Source organism: Dama dama, chromosome 13, assembly GCF_033118175.1.
Source record: "Dama dama isolate Ldn47 chromosome 13, ASM3311817v1, whole genome shotgun sequence".
Taxonomy (NCBI): domain Eukaryota; kingdom Metazoa; phylum Chordata; class Mammalia; order Artiodactyla; family Cervidae; genus Dama; species Dama dama.
The window spans coordinates 41,581,918-41,601,485 of record NC_083693.1 but is presented as its reverse complement, the minus strand read 5'-3'; positions in this window follow the sequence as shown (position 1 = coordinate 41,601,485).

Below are 19,568 nucleotides of genomic sequence, written 5' to 3'. Positions count from 1 at the left end.
AGTTGTGTCTGACTCTTGCAACCCCATGGACTGTACCCTGCCGGGCTCCTCTGTCCATAGGATTTCCCAGGCAAGAATACTGGAGTGGGTTGTCATTGCCTTCTCCAGGGACTCTTCCTGACCCAGAGATCGAACCCAGGTCTCCTGCATTGCAGGTGGATTCTTTACTATCTGAGCTACCTGGGAAGCCCATAAGTAAATATATAGGCAATTATAAAACCTAGTATTATTGTAACAGTGGTTTGCAGCTATACTTTTTGTTTTCTACATGGTTTAAGAGACTAATACATTTAAGAGAATTATTAGCTTTTTGCTTAGGGGCTGAGCACCAAAGGATTGATTCTTTTGAACTGTGATGCTGGAGAAGGCTTTTGGGAGTCCCTTGGACTGCAAGGAGATCAAACGAGTCAATCCTAAAGGCAATCAATCCTGAATATTCATTGGAAAGACTGATGCTGAGGCTCCAATACTTTGGCCACCTGATGTGAAGAGTTGACTCATTAAAGAAGACCCTGATGCTGGGAAAGATTGAAGGCAGGAAGAGAAGGACAACAGAGGACAAGATGGTTGGAGGGCATCACTGACTCAATGGACATGAGTTTGAGCAAACTCCAGGAGATAGTGAAGGACAGGGAAGCCTGGCATGCTACAGTCCATGGGGTCACAAAGAGTCAGACACGACTGAATGACTGAACAACAACAACAATGCTATGTATACAGATTCATTTTGTGACAAAAACTAAAAGAGTTAGGACAGAACTGTAAAATAACAGAGATTCTGCATGTTATTGAGGTTCAGTTCAATTTAGTCACTCAGTCGTGTCCGACTCTCTGCAACCCCATGAACCGCAGCATGCCAGGCCTCCCTGGCCATCACCAACTCCCAGAGTTTGCCTAAACTCATGTCCACTGAGTCGGTGATGCCATCCAACCATCTCATCCTCTGTCTTCCCCTTCTCCTCCTGCCTTCAATCTTTCCTAGCATCAGTGTCTTTACAAATGAGTCAGCTCTTCAAATCAGGTGGCCAGAGTTTTGGAGTTCCAGCTTCAACATCAGTCCTTCCAATGAACACCCAGGACTGATCTCCTTTAGGATGGACTGGTTGGATCTCCTCGCAGTCCAAGGGACTCTCAAGAGTCTTCTCCAGCACCACAGTTCAAAAGCATCAATTTTTCAGCACTCAGCTTTCTTTATAGTCCAACTCTCACATCCATACGTGACTACTGGAAAATCCATAGCTTTGACTAGACGGACCTTTGTTGGCAAAGTAATGTCTCTGCTTTTTAATATGCTGTCTAGGTTGGTCATAACTTTCCTTCCAAGGAGTAAGTGTCCTTTAATTTTATGGCTGCAATCATCATCTGCAGTGATTTTGGAGCCCCCAAAAATAAAGTCTGCCACTGTCTCCCCATCTATTTGCCATGAAGTGATGGGATTGGATGCCATGATCTTAGTTTTCTGAATGTTGAGTTTTGAGCCAACTTTTTCACTCTCCTCAAGAGGCTCTTTAGTTCTTCACTTTCTGCCATGAGGGTGGTGTCATCTGCATATCTGAGGTTATTGGTATTTCTCCCAACAATCTTTTCTTGATTCCAGATTATTGAGGTTAAACTTGTATAAATTTAAGTTAGAGTGTTATAACTTTAAGATGTTAAATATAATCCCCACAGTAGTTAAAAGAAAATAGCTAAAGAATATACACAAAAGAAAACGAGAAAGGAATTTAAACATTTCACTACAGAAAAAGTTGACTGAAAAACAAAAGACAGGAATGCATGAAACGAGAGACAAAAAACATGTAGAAAACAAATAACACAGTGACAGAAGCCAGTCCCTCCTTAGCAGTAATTACTTCAAATGTAAGTAGATTCAGTTCTCCAGTCAGAAGACAGGATGGAAGAAGGGAAAAAATACATGGCCCAACTATACACTGTCTATAAGAGACTCACTTGAGAATCAAAGACACAAACACGTTGAAAGTGAAAGGATGGAAAAAGATATTCCCTGTGAATAGTAAACAAAAGAGAGCAAGACTGGCTATACTAATATCAGACAAAATAGACTTTAAATCAAGCAGTTTACAAGAGACAAAGAACAACATTATATATTAATAAAATGTTCAATACATAAAAATATATAACAATTATAAAATTTATGCACCTAATGACAAGTCAAATATGCGAAGCAAAACTGTCAGAACTAAAGGGCAAAATAGACAGTTCTACAATAACAGTTGGAGACTTCAATACCTCTCTCTCAGTAATAGAACAACCAGACAGAGGATAAGTAAAGAAATCAAGCGTTTAAACAACATAATAAACCAACCCAGTGTTCAACCTGTTATAACTGAACACCCCACCCAACAACAGCATACACATTCTTTTCAAGTGCATATGAGATATTTTCCAGGATAGATCACATGCTAGGCCAAAAATTAAGTCTCATTAGGCTCTAAAAGATATCATACAGTGTATCTTGTCTGACCAAAAATGGGATGAAGTTAGAAATCAAAAATATAAAGAAAACTGGAAAATTCACAAAATTGTAGAAATTAAACAATACACTTTTAAGCAAGCAACAGATCAAAGAAGAAATCAGAAGGTTTTCCATTCCATTCTAATTTTTTAGAAAATACTCAGAGTCAAATGAATATGAAAACACAATAACCCACACTTATCACGATAGATTTCTAATTTTAAAAATAGATATGCAACAAGCAACAAAGGTTTACTGTATAGCACAGGGAAAAACAGCCAAGATTTTGTAATAACCTATAATGGAAAACAATTTGAAAAATAATATATGTGTGTATATATATATAACTGAATCACTATGCTATGCACCTGAAACTTTGTAAGTCAACTATACTTCAATAAAATATACATATTAAGAAAAAACAATAACCAACACTTATGGGACTCAGCAAAAATGGATACAAAGGGGGGAATTTATAGCTATAATTGCTTACATTAGAAAACAAAGAGGGAGACTTCTCTGGAGGTCCAGTAGTTAAGACTCCAGGCTTCCAGGATAGGGGCCGAGTGTTTGATCTCTGGTCAGGGAATTATAATCCCACATGCAGCATGGCCAAAAAAGAGATCAAACAAACCAAACAAAACAATAATGATCTCAAATCAATAACCTAACTTTACAATGTAAGAAACTAGAAAAACAAACTAAACAGAAGAAAGGAACAGAAGGAAAAGAAAATAAAAATAAAGATGAAGTGGAAATAGCTAATACAGATTAGAAAAGCAATACAGAAAAATCAGTGAAACCAAAAAAATTGATTCCTCAAAATAATCAACAAAATTGACAAAAATTTAGCTAGCAGACTAAGAAAAAAAAAAGACTCAGATTACTAAAATTAGAAATGAAAGTGGTGACATTACTAACTCTACAGAAATAAGAAGGGTTATAAAGGTACTGTGGACAATTGTATGCCAATAAATTGGATAACCTAGATGAAATGGAAAATTTCCTAAAACACAAAATCTACCAAGATTAAATCATTAAGAAACTTAAAAATCTGAGCAGGTCTACAAATAGTAAGGGGATTGAATAAGGAATCAAAAGTCTATTAACAAAGAAAAGCCCTGGACCTAATGGACTCACTGGTGAAAGTTCCCAAATGTATAAAGAACTAATACCAATCTTCCTCAAATTAAAAAAAAAAAATTGAACAGGAGGGATATTTCCTAACTTATTCTGAGGCCAGCATTACCCTGATAAAAAAGACACTATTAGAAAACCACAGACCCAGAAGTGGAATTGCTTATGAACATTGATGCAAAAATTCACAACAAAATAGAATTCAGTAGCATATTGAAAGAATGATACACCAAGACCCCATAGGGTTTATTCATGGAAGTCAAGGATGATTCAACATATGAAAAATCAATCATTAAGCCACATCAACAGAATGAAGGGAGAAAAACCACACAATCATTTTCATTGATGAAAAAAAAAATTTGACAAAGTTCAAACATGCTTTCATAATAAAAACACTCAACAAAATGGGAATAGAAAGGCAAGGATGACCACTTTCACTACTTCTATTCAACATAGTACTAGAAGTTCTAGGCAGAGCAGTTTAGCAAGAAAAAGAAATGAAAGGACTTCCCTGGCAGTCCAGTGGTTAAGACTCTGAGCTTCCACCACAAGGGGTACAGTTTCAACCCCTGCCCAGAGAACTAAGATCCCCCATCCCAGGCAGCACAGCCAGGACATTTTTTTTTTTAATGCAAAAGAAAGAAAGAAAAAAAGAAAAGGCATCCAAGTTGGAAAGAAAGCAGTATCATTATATCTATTTCTAGATAAGCTTATAAGTTTAAAATCATAAAGATTCCACAAAAAATCTGGTAGAACGAATAAATGAATTCAGCAAAGTAGAAGGATACTAAGTCAATGAACAAAATCAGTTGCATTTCTATATGCAATGAGTAATCTGAAAAGAAAATCATAAAAGCAATCCCATTTACAGTGGCATTGAAAAGAATAAAATACTTAGAAATTGATTTAACCAAGAAGGTGAAAGATTTATACAGTAAAACATACAAAACATTGTTGAAAGAAATTACAGAGATATAAATAAAAACACATTCCATATTTATGGATTGGAAGACTTCATATTGTTATAATGTCAATACTACCCAAAGTGATCTATAGATTCAATGCAATCCCTATTAAAAGTTTCAATGACATTTTTTGAGAGATAGAAAATCCCATCCTAAAATTCATATGGAATCTCAAGGGGCCCCAAATAACAAAAACAATCTTTAAAAAGAAGAACAAAGTTGGAATACTCACACTCTGATTTCAAAATCTACTATAAAGCTACAGTAATCAAAACAGGGTAGCACTGGCATAAAGACAGACATTTAGACTACTCAAATGGAAAAGAAAACCCAGAAATAAACCCTTGCATGATAAAATGATTTTTTAAAGGGTGCCAAGATTACTCAATGGGGAAAGGATTGTCTTTTCAACAAATGGTGCTGAGAAAATTAGATATCCATATACAAACAAATGAAGTTAGATACTTATCTAACACCATATAAAAATAGTTAAAAATAGATTAAAGACATAAATCTAAGACCTAGTGCAATAAATTCTTAAAGACAACATAGAAGTGTCACAGCACTGGATTTGACAATGATTTCTTAGATATGACACCAATGGTACAAGTTTAAAAAAATAAAAAATAGGCAAGTTGAAATTCACGAAAATTTAAAGTATCAGAAGACACTATCCATGGAGTAAAAATGCAAAAGCCACAGAATGGGAGAAAACATTTGCAAATCATTTATCTGATAAGGGATTAATATCCAGAATATATAGAAAACTCCCCAAACTCAACAAAAACCAGATTCAGAAATAGGCAAAGGAACTGAATAGAAATTTCTCCAAAGAACATATACAATTGGCCAACAAACATATGAAAGATACTCAACCTCACTAATCATTAGTGAAACACATATCAAAACTATAATAAGATAACTAACTCACACCCATTAGGGTGGCTGTTGTTAAAAAACAAACAAACAAAACCCCAAATACAGCAAGCATGGGCAAGGATGTGGAGAATTTTTTTTTTTAACTGAAGTAGATTTACAAAGTTGTGTTAGTTTCTGATGTACAGCAAAGTAATTCAGTTATATATACATATATATTCTTTTCCATTATGGCTTATTACAGGATACTGAATATAGTTCCCTGTGCTATCCTATTGTTTATCTATTTTATATATGGTCATTTGTATCCGCTAATCCCAACTCCTAATTTATCCCTACCCACCTTTCCCTGCTCTGGTAGCCGCAAGTTTGCTTTCTATGTTTATGAACCTGTTTCTGTTTTGTAAATAAGTTCATTTGTATCATATTTTAGATTCCACTGTAAATAATATCATATGACATTTTTCTTTCTCTTTCTGACTTACTTCACTTACTATGAAAACCTCTAGTCCATCCATGTTGTTGCAAATGGCATTATTTCTCTTTTATGGATGAGTAGTATTCTATCACATGTATATACCACATCTTCTTTACCTGTTCATCTGTTGATGAACATTTAGGTTGCTTCCATGTCTTGGCTATTGCAAATAGTGCTGCTGTGAACTCTCGGGGGGAGGGGGGGCATGCATCTTTTCAAGTTAATTTTTTTTCTGGATATACGCCCAGGAGTGGGGCTGATGGATCATATGGCAACTCTTCTTTTAGTTTTTTTGTTTGTTTGTTTGTTTTTAGCAAACTCCATACTGTTTCCCATAGTGGCTGCACTAATTTACAGTTTCCACTGACAATCTAGGAGAGTTCCCTTTTAGGATGTGAAGAAGTTGGGGTCCTTGTGCACTGTGGGTGGGAATGTAAAGTGGTACAGCCACTGTGGAAAATGGTATGGTGGCTCCTCAAAACCCTGTTCTCTCGCCCCTGGAGAGTAGAATAGCTAGAAAATCAGACACGTAATTGAATCATAAGGGTGGCAGAACTGCAAAGGAGGCTGTAGGATCAACCACAATTGATCTCCTGTCCTAAAGACAGGGTCCCTGATAGAAAAGTAATGGGATTCAGATTACTGCTATGGGAAAATTTGAATGGATTCACCCAAGAAACTTGAACCTCCAGTTTTCCCTGGAGGCTAGGCTATAAAAAACCCTTCATCTCAAACCTTAGTAAGCAAAGCAGCCTCCTGCTGCCTGCAGACTAGGCAAAGAACTTCCCCGAGGTAGAATCTTCCCTTGCAGAATGATAATGTGTCCCCTCTTCATTGCTGCCCCGCACTGCCACCAGACCAATACCTAGAGTTAGTCCTCATCATGGTCCAAGATCAAACGTACAGTCCTGCTCTGGATGAAACCATTTATTTACCAAAAGAGTTGCAGGAGCTATTATGTACTGGAAGAATCTGGGAGAGGAAGTATAAGAGAAGACATGAGAATTTATTTACCTGGGAGCACTCTCCCGTGAATTTAATATCTGTCAACAACATCTGGAGCTCCAACATCCTGCTAGAATGACTCCTTGAATTCCGAACATGACATTTGCTACAGTAAATTAAGTGGAGATCATATAACTACTTTCTGAAAGTATCAAGGAAGGACATTCCCATAAACTGACATGAGAGACTTGAAGGCTATGCTTTGGGAGTAAGGAAGATTCCCTAGGAACAAGGACAAAATAGGAAAAGACACACCCTAACAAAACCTAAAGCCAAGCCATGACATACACGGTCAAGTTAATTCATTAGTAATTTAACTGCTGACCAGAACAAAACTCAACATATTTAGAGTGAGATAACACAAGCCAAATCTCTACAGTGTATGTTCAAAGTCCAGCATATAGAAAAATATTTACTAAATATATGAAGCAGCAAGAAAATGTATCCTAAAATTAAGAGAAAAACCATTCAACACAAGCAGACTCACAGATGGCTGAGATGTGACAATTAGAAGACAGGATTTAAACAAAAATCTCTGGAATTAACCAAGTCCCATAGCAACTACATTCCACTAGTCATGTGCAGATGTGAGAGCTGGACCATAAAAAAGGCTGAGTACTGAAGAATTGATGCTTTCAAACTGCGGTACTGGTGAAGACACTTGAGAGTCCCAGCAAGAAGATCAAACCAGTCAAGCCTAAAGGAAATCAACCCTGAATATTCACTGAAAGGACTGATGCTGAAGCTCTACTACTTTGGCCACCTGATGAGAAGAGCCAACTCATTGGAAAAGACCCTGATGCTGGGAAAGATTGAGGACAAGAGAAGGGGGTGACAAGAGGAAAAATGGTTGATGACATCTTTGACTCAATAGCCATGAGTCTGAGCAAGCTCCAGGAGATAGTGAGGGACAGGGAAGCCTGGTGTGCTGCAGTCCATGGGATGGTGAGAGGGTAACAGGCAGGAAGGCTAGGGGTCTCCAAAGGAGGAAACAGGCTACACGTGTCAGACATTTTTTTAATCTCTCCCTTAAGCAGCAGGAGGAAACAAACTACAAGTGTCAGATTTTTTTTTTCCCCTCCCAGTGGATGCTTCATGAAGAGGCAACAGCTTGTGTGGCTGTTACCCAGCCTCTCTGGCTGTTTGGCGCATATGATCCCAGGGATAGATCGGAGAAACCTGTTTTTCTTTATCTCTTTGTCTCCTGTCCTCCATCTCACCCTGTTTTTAATCACCCTTAGTTTTTGCTGTCTGAGCTTCTCTTACTTCGATTGCCTGGATTTCTATTGAAACCAGAGTAGTCTGAGGTCGTGCTGAGACAGGGGTTGTTTGGCCCTCTACTTGGGCACTCTGAATCTCAGTTTGGATTTTTACTGAGATCAAGGCAACCCTTCTGGCGGGGGGGGGGGGGTTCCCTGACTTTCAGTTTGGAGCCCCAGATATGGGGGCAAAGTAGGAGGACAGAAGGGAGCTGAAGGTTTCATGCCCAAATCTATACCTGAGGAAATAAATCTGGCATGCCTTGCAGAAAGAAAAAGGGCAGCACATATGTTACTTCTACCCATTTCCCATGTTTTCTACAGAACCACTCTAATTGTAAAATGCTATTAAAATTAAGAGACCCTCCAACCGGTCACCGTTCGCCATCCTCCAATGGATACCATGGCCATGGTATCACATAGGAAGATCAGGCATGTCTTCTTTAAGCCCTGGGGATCAAATCTATCCCAGTTTTTCAGAATACAGTTCAAAGGCATGAGGCTGGAATTGTTAGCTCCCATCTGTAAGAGAGGGAAAAAAGCAATCGGCGCCATCTTTCTACCAGAGGCGTCCCTCCCTGCTCTAGATGGGGGTATAGACAGACCTTATACTGAAGCTTTCCTTCCCTGCTCGAACTTAGTCTGTCCCTTACCGGCACAAGCATCTTACTCGTCCCTCCCAGCTCTACCACCAAGGCGGGGTGGAGATGCACCAGGGGGACCTGATGGCATTCCAGACTAATGTCCAGCTCCTCACCATTAAAACCTTGCGTGCCTCTGATGCCACCCAGGGTGCAATCAGAGTAACCTTCTGGAATGCCTCCCAAGCTAAGACCACTGGGGGAAACATTCATCTCCTGAGTGCTTCTGCACGACCCTGAATATATTTCTGACCACATTAAGATGGGTACAAACATGAAACCAATATGTTCCTTCTGAGCATCACTACACCAGTATTCCTACAGATTCCACGGAAAGAATATCTACAGAGTTGGGACAAAAGCCACTGGAGAGTCTCCTCTGGTCCACTAAGAGCTAGCGTTACCAAAGGAAGAAGCCCACTGTACTTCCTGAGTAACCTTTAACCTGAGAGATGCTCTTGGAGCTAGAGCTCCATCTGGCTTCTGAACTTTCAACTCCTAGTGAGGCTAGGCGCTTCCTGATTACCAGTCTAAATTTGGGACCTAAGTAAGAGTACACAGTAACAGCATAGATCACAAGTCCCTTGAAAGTCTATAATCCAACAGAGTAGCTTAGTAGTTCGTTCTAATTCCCAGAAGTTATGAAATGGTCAAAGAGACCAGAAAGTTTGAGCACGAAAGGAGAGTTTGGCCCACACATTTCGTCCATCTCTGGCCGTTCCCTGAAGGAGACATTGGGTGCCTCTTGACATTAGCAGGTCGGTATAATCCCCTGACACGGTTTCTGCCATAAGCTATATGAGGTCACCTCAGAATCGCAGATTAGGACACAGCCCTTGGTTCACATTTGTGTCTCTTTTAATTGATCACACACACAAGCACACCGTAGAGTTAGTAAAATACAGCAGAAAACATGTTTGCCAGGAGAACAAAGGACTAGAGCTCGAAGCGTCCTTAACTTGTCCTGAAGAACCCCGGGCGAGCCCCCAAGATGAAAGGTTGTTGTTGAGCCTGAAAGACGCCTCCGGGATTCTTGGCCTCCGGAGGAGAGGAATTCAATACAGGGCCAGTGACAAGGCTTGATCGCACAGAGCTTTTGTGTAATAAAGTTTTATTCAAGTATAAAAGAGATAGAGTGCTGGGAGCCATTATGGGAGATCCTACCCATGACAAGGTCATGAGGAGAAGACCTGAAACGCAAGGCTGTTCAGGCTACAAGGGACCCTCCAGGTTGACCCCGGCCTCTACCCAACCCTGTATCCTCCCCCTCTTGCTGTTGTCCTTGTTCGTCCTGTTGCGGATCTTTGTGTTGCCTGCTGAGAGCTCTCCTGCTCCTCTTTCACTAAATAAAGACCAACATAGAACCCTAATTAATAAATGCTGGTTCCGTATGAAGGGGCCAGGGATGAAGGAAATGTTTCAAGTAAAAAACCCTTTTGCTGGCAGTCTGGCTTGTTTGGCAAATGCGTACTAATGCGCATGACTGCTCACAACACCTTAATCATAAAACAGCATAAAGAACCTGATCACAAAAGGCCCTGATAGGCACAGAGCCCTTCGGGGGGTGAGAAAGCCCTATTGGAAAACACAAAAAATATTATTCTAAAAGTGGTTATTGGATCAATGTTTGATTGCTGTTATTGTGCTGAGGTTGTGCAGTAAAAACTGTTGTTAATATAGTTAAGGATTTAGAAAAATAAGAGTTTAGCCCTAGTGTGGAAACAATAAGATAATTGCTAATTTTAATCAAGAGTGCTAAAACAGGCTGCCTCACCAGAACCACAGAGTCTTTGCAAACTTTTTAGATAAATTTAGCTGAGAACTTTTGCAAAAAAGGCTGACATTTGCGTTAACAGGATTATATTTCTATTATGTTGCAACCTGCTGTACCATGAGACTGCAACTTTTCTGTTTTCTGCTAAAGTCAAGGCAAAATAGAACAATAAAGAATAGACTACAGAAAACAGTTTTGCCTTCTCCTAGGTCATAAAATGTTAATAGGCCCCAAGGCCAGAAGATAATGTACAAAGATCCACTATGAAAGAAGACTCTCATGAACAAAGAAAACACCCTGGTTTCGTGAAGGACAAAACTGACATAATGTTAAACTAAACTTTATATACTTATCTTTCACCTCCCCTTAGAAATGTACTAACTTAGAGTATAAAAGCTACGGTGAAAAATAAAACGCTGCCTGACTCTGCTGCACACCCGGGTCTGGTCTCTCTCTCTCTCTCTCACTTGCCAATGCCGTTCATCCTGAGAGTACCCCTGGATCCTGCTGGGGCTGGACCCCGGCAATAGAGAAAGCTTCCGACATAGACATCAGAAGCGGGCAGAAAGAGTGCCCCCTTGCTAGTCTTTAGCCGGATGTTTTCTGTCTGTTAGGAAGCTATCAATCAGATAAGAGACACACCTCGAGGCTGAGGGAGGTTCACCAGGCCCCTCTCCCACAACTTGCATTTTTGAGATAGGATGGTACAAGATGTGTCATCCCCCAGCCATGAAACAATTGATATGAATACTGGTTTGTTGAGCTATTATCAGCCCAAGGTTTGAGAAAAGAAAAAAAGTTAGTCTTAGGTAGAACCATTTTGAAGAAAAGCAAATTCCAAAGCAAATACATAGTTTCATTAACAGAGCTTAAGAAAAACATTTCCAAAAGAAAAACCCATTGGTTAGCTCAAGTTTTGAGAAAAGTTAAGTTCGGGTGGAACCAGGTGTCGTCATGGCAACAAAGAAATTTAAGAGAAAAAAATCTGACACTTGTAGTTTGTTTCCTCCTGCTGCTTAAGGGAGAAATAAAAAATGTCTGACACTTGCAGCCTATTTCCTCCATTTGGAGACCCCTGGCCTTCCTGCCTGTTACCCTCTCAGTGGCAAAGAGTTGGACATGACTTAGCGACTGACCAACAACATAGCAACTACTGCCATGAGCCTTCTGATCTAAACCAGCCAGCTCCCTGACTCCACATTAAACATAATATCCCCCCTATAGCATCATAACTAATCACCTACTGCCACCCTTCCAGCATGATTTTTCTGTCTTGAGGCCATAAGAATTGGCTTCTAGCCTGCAAAAGGGCTCTCCATTGAGCCAACACACTGTTCTAACAGCATCTCCAGCTCTAATAAACTCCAGTCGGCTCTCATTCTGCCTTGCGTCTCCAATCCACACAGAGACCATGACAAATCCTTTTTCATTTTTTAAAAACTCATTTGAAATCATTATAGATTCAAAGATTTCAAAGATAGTGCAGAGAGGTTCTGAGTACCCTTCACTGTGTCCTCCAGCGATTACATATAATACAATATCCAAACAATGTCAAAGGTATAGTTCTATCATTTTATCCCATATAGATTCATGTAACCACCTATGATCAAGATTCAGAACTACTCCACCACTATAAAAAGCTCCTCTGCCAATCCTTTATAGTCACACTTTATCTCTCCTCTCCCACCATCCCTGTCCCCTGGCAGCCACTGATCTTTTTTCCACCTCTATAATTCTGTCATTTCAAGACTGTTATATAAAAACATATGTGATGTGACTTTTTGAGATTGGCTCTCTTTTCTCCTATTCAGAACAATACCCTTGAGACCCAACCATGTTGTTGCATATACCAGTAGCTTGTCCCTTTTTACTGCTGAATAGTGTAAAAAAGGGATTTCCAGGTGGTGCAGTGGTAAGAAGCCATCTGTCAATGTAGGAAGTGGGAGGGATGTGGGTTCGATCCCTGGGTCAGGAAGATCCCCTGGAGGAGGAAACAGCAACCCACTCCAGTATTCTTGCCTGGAAAATTCCATGAATACAAGAGCCTAACAGGCTACAGTCCACAGAGTTGCAAAGAATTGGACATGACTGAGCAACTCCCGGCAGTCTTGACTCTAGTTTGTGCTTCCTCCAGCCCAGCGTTTCTCATGATGTACTCTGCACATAAGTTAAATAAGCAGAGTGACAATATACAGCCTTGACATACTCTTTTTCCTATTTGGAACCAGTCTGTTGTTCCATGTCCAGTTCTAACTGTTGCTTCCTGACCTGCATACAGGTTTCTCAAGAGACCGGTCAGGTGGTCTGGTATTCCCATCTCCTTCAGAATTTTCCACAGTTTATTGTGATCTACACAGTCAAAGGCTTTGGCATAGTCAATAAAGCAGAAATAGATGTTTTTCTGGAACTCTCTTGCTTTTTTGATGATTGAATGGATGTTGGCAATTTGGTCTCTGGTTCCTCTGCCGTTTCTAAAATCAGCTTGAACTTCTGGAAGTTCACAGTTCACGTATTGCTGAAGCCTGGCTTGGAGAATTTTGAGCATTACTTTACTAGCATGTGAAATGAGTGCAATTGTGCAGTAGTTTGAGCATTCTTTGGCACTGGAATGAAAACTGACCTTTTCCAGTCCTGTGGCCACTCCTGAGTTTTCCATATTTACTGGCATATTGAGTGCAGCTCTTTCACAGCGTTATCTTTCAGGATTTGAAATAGCTCAACTGGAATTCCATCACCTCCACTAGCTTTGTTGGTAGTGATGGTTCCTAAGGCTCACCTGACTTCACATTCCAGGATGTCTGGCTCTAGGTGAGTGATCACACCATCGTGATTATCTGAGTCGTGAAGATCTTTTTTGTACAGTTCTTCTGTGTATTCTTGCCACTTCTTAATATCTTCTGCTTCTGTTAGGTCCCTACCATTTCTGCCCTTTATTGAGCCCATCTTTGCATGAAATGTTCCCTTTGTAGCTCTAATTTTCTTGAAGACATCTCTAGTCTTTCCTTTTCTATTGTTTTCCTCTATTTCTTTGCATTGATCACTGAGGAAGGCTTTCTTATCTCTCCTTACTATTCTTTGGAACTCTGCATTCAAATAGGTATATCTTTCCTTTTCTCCTTTGCTTTTCACTTCCCTTCTTTTCACAGCTATTTGTAAGGCCTCCTCAGACAGCCATTTTGCTTTTTTGTATTTTTCTTGGGGATGGTCTTGAATCCTTTCTCCTGTACAATGTCACGAACCTCTGTCCATAGTTCATCAGGCACTCTATCAGATCTAGTCTCTTAAATCTATTTCTCACTTCCACTGTATAGTAATAAGGGATTTGATTTAGGTTATACCTGAATGGTCTAGTGGTTTTCTCCACTTTCTTCAATTTCAGTCTGAATTTGGCAAAAAGGAATTCATGACCCAAGCCACAATCAGAGGAAGCACAAGCTGGAATCAAGATTGCCAGGAGAAATATCAATAACCTCAGTTTTGGAGATGACAGCACCCTTATGGCAGAAAGTGAAGACAAACTGAAGAGCCTCTTGATAAAAGTGAAAGAGGAGAGTGAAAAAGTTGGCTTAAAGCTCAACATTCAGAAAACTAAGATCACGGCATCTGGTCCCATCACTTCATGGGAAATAGATGGGGAAACAGTGGCTTTTTTTTTTTTTTTTTTTCTGGGCTCCAAAATCACTGCAGATGGTGATTGCAGCTATGAAATTAAAAGACACTTACTCCTTGGAAGGAAAATTATGACCAACCTAGATAGCATATTAAAAAGCAGAGACATTACTTTGCCAACAAAGGTCCATCTAGTTAAGGCTATGGTTTTTCCAGTGGTCATGTATGGATGTGAGAGTTGGACTATAAAGAAAGCTAAGCACAGAATTGATGCTTTTGAACCGTGGTGTTGGAGAAGACTCTTGAGAGTCCCCTGGACTGCAAGGAGATCCAACCAGTCCATCCTAAAGGAGATCAGTCCTGGGTGTTCATTGGAAGGACTGATGTTGAAGCTGAAACTCCAATACTTTGGCCACCTCATGCCAAGAGTTGACTCCTTGGAAAAGACCCTGATGCTGGGAGGGATTGGGGGCAGGAGGAGAAGGGGACGACAGAGGATGAGATGGTTGGATGGCATCACCAACTCGATGGACATGGGTTTGAGTGGACTCTGGGAGTTGGTGATGGACAGGGAGGCTTGGCATGCTGCGCTTCATGGTGTCGCAAAGGGTCAGACACGACTGAGCGACTGAACTGAACTGAGCTGAGCTGAGCAACTGAGCCTGCAAACCTCACTAAAATGGAGTCTAGAAGCCAGAAGAGGGAGCTGTTGCCCAGTATCACTCTGGGTCAATTACAGAACTTGGGTAAATTTGACCCCAATGGGAAAGATATACATTGCATCTTCTACAAGAAATTTACTACCTCAGAAACAGCCAGCAGAAAACCATCATCAACCCTGAACCCCCATTTTTCTCCAGTGGACTTTCATTCAAAACAAATCCTCTCAACTTCTCCTCTTTCTCTATAAAATGACATTTCTCTTCTTTCTTTGTTGGACTTGGTTATGCCTTTTGATGTAGCTTGCTTATCCAGAATTTCAGTTCCTTTGCCATTTCCAAAGAAACATATTTTCTGCTAGTAAAATAACTTTTATTTTTAAGGTGAATAATAGTAGTTTGTAATATGGTTGTAAAACACTTTTCTTAGCCATCATTTGAGGGATATTTGGCTGTTTCCAGCTTGGGGCTTTTACAAATAAATCTGCCATGAACACTCATATAGATTTTTGTGTAGATGTAAGTTTCTATCTTTCTGGGATAAATGCCCAGGAGTACAATTGCTAGGTCATATTAAGATGTATGTTTAGTTTTTAAAAGAAACTGCCAAACTGTTTTCCAGAATGTTTGGACAACATTATATTTCCACCAGACGCATATGACAGAGTTTTATTTGTATTTATATGGTCACTACTTTTCAGTTCCCCTCGTTTTAGTTCAGTTGTTCTAGTAAGTATGTCGTGTTCTCTTACCATGGTCTGAATTTGCATTTCCTTAACGGTTAGTGATGTTGAACATGTACTCATTTTTAAAAGCTAAACAACTGTATTAAAAAGAAAACAATTTGGTAAGTGGTTCTCAAAGTGTGGTCCCTGAACCAGCAGCAAAGCATCACTTGGGAACTTGCTCGAAATTCAAATCATCAGGCTCCACCTCTGATCTACTGATCAGAAACTCTGGGGAGGAAATTCCCTGGTGGTCCAGCAGTTATGGAGCTTCCCAGGTGGCACTAGTGGTAAAGAACCTGCCTTCCAATGCAGGAGATGTAAGAGACTTGGGTTCAATCCCTGGGTTGGGAAGATCCCCTGGAGGAGGGCATGGCAACCCACTCCAGTATTCTTGCCCGGAGAAGCCCATGGACAGAGGAGCCTGGTGGGCTATGGTCCATGGGGTCGCAAAGAGTTGGACACGATGGAAGGGGCTCAGCACACACACCAGAGGTTAGGACTCAGTGCTCTTACTACTGAGGGCCCAGGGTTCAATCCCTTGTTGGGGAACTAAGATCCCTCAAGCCACACAGCAAGGCCAAAACAAACAAAATTGTGGTTTAACAAGCTTTTCAAGTGGAAAGTCAGTATCATTTACTACAAATAGAAAGTAACTGTAAGAAGGAATGCATTTGCATACCACCTAATATCATCTTGTGTACCAACAGGTTAACACACCACACTTTGGGCAGGGCCCATTTATTCCTCAGCTCTGGGGGCTCCCTTCGCACATATTATGACAAGAATACCCCCCCTTCTCCCCCTAAAAATGTGCAGTGCACAGCCTGCCCAGCTTTACACAGAGTTCTGCCTTTCAGACACTGACCTTGTACTACCCACACTTTTAATCTGACCAAGAAAATGGAGGCTCTGAGGATGGTAGAGGCTTACCCAAGGTCACCCAGCAGCATGGCCAGACTCCTGTTATAGCGCTCTTATCCCTGCTGGAACCCAGGGCAAGGCCCGCACAATTCCTAGTCTGTTCAAAGCCTGCCACTAGTCACTGCTGGGTGAAAACTTGGATTCCAAAATAGACTATGGTATACTGTTTCATAAAGTTCATATTTATAGCGAGTAAAAGGAAAAACTATTCCTCCACACACTGAATACCCCGACATCAAAAGTGTGGTTTTCTCCCCTCACCAAGCCACTCTCTGGCTGAAAGTCCTACAATCCTGTTCTGACACTATCTACCTGCGGATAGCATCAAATCACGCAGGAGAAGGGCTCAGTCCCCAAGATTTCCCCTTACCCCATACACCAATCCCAAAGAGTTGCCCCCACCACCCCCAGTAAGTCCAGGTTGGCTACAAATCAGGGTTCTCACAATTGCCTCCTCAGGTGAAATAATTTGTCATAATGGTTCACAGAAGTTAGGCAAACACTTATGCTCACCAATTTGCTATATAATAAAGAACATGATAAAGGATACAGTTAAACAGTAAGATGAAGAGACACGTTGGGCAAGGCCTGGAAAGTTCCAAGGACGGGAGCTTCTGTCCCAGTGGAGTTGGGGTGTGCCACCTCCCAGCACACCAACCTGGAAGCCCTTTGGTTCACAGATCATTATGGAGGCTTCATCACAAAGGCATAATCAACGGTTAATTCACTCAGCAGCCCCTCTCCAAGCTTCTCTTTTTAAAAAATTAATTTACTTGGCTGCACTTGGGTGTCAGTTGTGGCAGGCGAACTCTCAGCTGTAGCATGTGGGATCTAGTTCCTTGACCAGGGATCGAACCTGGGCTTCCTGTATTGGGGAGTGCAGAGTCTTAGCCACTGGGGGAAGTTCCATCCAAGTTTCTAATCATGGCCCGGTCTTCCTGGTGACCAGATGCCACTCTGAAGCTATCCAGGACTCCACCCAGAGTCACCTCATTAGAGCAAAAGAATCTGCTACTGCCCAGGAAACATCAAGGGATTTAGGAGCTCTGTGTCAGGAACCCATGGTAAAGACCAAATGTATATTTCTTCTTAGGTCACAGTTACACATGTGTGGGGAAAAGTTGGAACGGGCTATTAGAGCACTTTTGTGGGGGAAAGAAAGGGTTTACAGATTTTTGTTTAACTTCTCTGTATTTTAGAATTTTTTAAAAAATCTTTTGGCCGCACCACATGGCATATGGGATCTTAGTTTCCTGACCAGGAATCAAACATGTGCCCCCTGCATTGGTAGTGTGGAGTCTTAACCACTGGACCACCACAGAAGTCCTGTATTTTGTGATTTTTTTGTTAAAATTATCATGTTTAGTTATGTAATTCGAATGTACTAAATATTACTTCCCAGGTGGCACTCATGGTGAAGAATCCCCCTGCCAATGCAGGAGACACAGAGAAGTGGGTTTGATCCCTGGGTCAGGAAGATCCCCTGGAATTGGAAATGGGACCCCACTCCAGTATTCTTGCCTGGAAAATTCCATGGACAGAGGAGCCTGGTGAGCTACGGTCCATGGGGTCATACAGAGTTAGGCACGACTGAACGACTGAGCACAAAAAAGTCAACATGAAGCCTTTACCTGTGATCCAGCCAGGGCCAACTGTTGGCAAGGTCAGGAGGCCTTCCAGACAGAGCAGCGCCTGTCCCCACCCCAGTTGCACAAGCTGAGCTCTGCCTGGACACCCTTGGCCTGTGGTTGCCCCCACGCCCTCCATATTCACACCCACCATCACCTCTTGTGGGTGAGGCCCTCCCCTTCCCAATCCTGGGCGCCCACACACTGAAGCCTGAGAGTCCGCCTGTCTCTAAAGAGGGGAACTCTTTAGGGCATGCACCCTGCTCGACCTATCACCCTAGAGCCTGGCATAGAGAAAAAGAGTATTTGGTAAGTGAATGAATGAAGGTGGAACTAATCCTAAAGAAGCAGATTTCCTAAGGCCTTTCTCCAGCAGGTGCAACCAGTTCCCCTTTCAGCAGTGTCCTGGGCAGAGAACCTGGTGTGAGGAGTAGGGGGTACAAAGCCCAGTGTTTCTGAGGTCAGGAGAAGCAGACTGGATGGACACGGGGCTTGTGTGGGACTTGGAGAGGGAGTGCGGAGCTGCTGTGGGGCTGCAAGGGAGTGGGCAGCCTCAGTGTGGGGGACCCCCTGGCTCCCAGCGGTGGCTGTGTGCGGGGCAGGAGGCCCGGCTGAGGGTGAAGGTGCACAGAGATGGGTCTGAGACTGGCCCCCGATCCAGCCCGAGCCACTGACCCTGGGCCTGCACCCCTAGCCCCTCAGACCACCTCAGAGAGACACTCACCTTCAATGCGGGGCTCATGAGAGTGGCAGGTGAGCGAGAAAGGCAAGGTGAGCCTCGGCGTTAGAAGTCAAAGAATCACCTCGTGGCCAGAGGCTGGACAGGACTCCCATGATGGTCTGTGGGGCAAAAGGCGGGGGTCTTCAACTAGCCAGAGTTCCAGAGTTCTGGCCAGGACCATCCCCTACTTGCTCAGGAATGCGGGCTGACCCTCCCACTGCTGACCTGGGGCTTTCTCTCAGGCAGACAGATTAGATCCACGCTTGTCTGCTTGCCTCCACCTCCTTATGAAGCCTTCTTCTCTCCACCTGTGGGGTGTGTGGGGCTGGGATGAGCAGGTGCTCACCTGTGGGCCTCTGACTCCACTGCCCCAGGTGGGTCTGGAGAGCCTGGTCTATACGCAATGTTCCAGCATCCTCCCCTAGCCACCTGGCCGTCTTTTCTTTGTTACTGGGGACTATCTCATGCCTTGCAGGCTGTTTAGCAGTGTTCCTGCCCTCTGTCCTCTGGATGCCAGAATTCTATAGTTATGACAATTAAAAATATCTCCAGACATTATCAAATATCCCCTCAGAAGGCGAAATCACCCCAGTTGAGAAGCCCAGGCCATAGCACCTCTAGGATAATGTTGGGTCATAATGAGAGTGCATTACTGCTCCTGACTTTAAGGGGAATACATCTAGTATTAAAA